We start from the raw sequence: 1,045 nt of genomic DNA, 5'->3' as shown, positions 1-1,045 counted from the left end.
CTGTGTGAGAGATGTTTGGGGTGGGTCAGCATACATGCTCCTGGCAGATATCAACAGGGAGCGTTGTGAGAGCCCCTGTCTGGAAGGACAGACAGTCAGTGGACTGTAGGACTCCCGTTTCTCGAACCCAGTGCATTGTGGTCTTTGGGGCGCATTTATGTTTTATAAAAGTCTCCACTCTGAACCGGGAGCTGGCTGAGACACAGCGTTTTCAGTTGCCAAGACATGTGTTACCTGTCACTGCTTCTCAGCCTTTGAGTCCTTTCTGCCGCTATGAACATGAAATAAAGAACAGGACTTTGGGTGGCCCCCACCACGCCCTAGGCACACTGGTCTGGTTATACTTCAGGACATATCCTATTAAGATCTAATATCCCGTGTAGCCCAGGCAAGACTCCATCCAGCTCAGTTTGAGTCCTTGTTTGAACCCCAAGAACTGGCATTACAGGCACGGTACCAGCACTCCCTGCTAAGAGCTACCATCATTCCATCTCCTAAGGTAATCTTGATATGGTGCAAGTGAGGCCCTTAGCACATAACCCTCCAGGGTAAGGGCCTTTTCTTCTTCTTGTCAGATAGAGAAATAGCTGTTTTCTTAGGGACGTGGCCAGTAAGTGGACTGGGGTTTGAATACAGTTTCTGCGATTGAAGCTATCAAATCCCTGTCCAAAGGGATTGTTGCCAGTGGTTATAAGGCAGAAAAAAAAGAACCACAACTAAATGTGCTTCTCTGTAGACTCTGTGGTCAATGTAGAATGCAGCGGCCACAAGAACAAACCAGTATAGGAGCGGTAGGGAATGATCAGCTAAGTATAAGCTAATTTTTATATGATTTTTGCCTCCCAGGAGACTTTTCCCCATGTCTGAGGCTTCTGTGTGTGTGTGTGGGGTTGTTGTTGTTATTAGAATTGGGGAAGGGGGTGCTATTGGCTTCTAGTAGACTGGGCAACCCCTAACCACTATGGACAAAAAAAAAAAAAAAGATTTATCCTAAAACGTCAGTTCTGCTGGAGAAGGCTTGTCATCAGATACCACTTGAAGATGC

The sequence above is a fragment of the Apodemus sylvaticus genome, chromosome 3 (assembly GCF_947179515.1).
Source record: "Apodemus sylvaticus chromosome 3, mApoSyl1.1, whole genome shotgun sequence".
NCBI classification, from domain to species: domain Eukaryota; kingdom Metazoa; phylum Chordata; class Mammalia; order Rodentia; family Muridae; genus Apodemus; species Apodemus sylvaticus.
The sequence above is the reverse complement of the archived record's forward strand: the minus strand, read 5'-3'. Positions refer to the sequence as shown.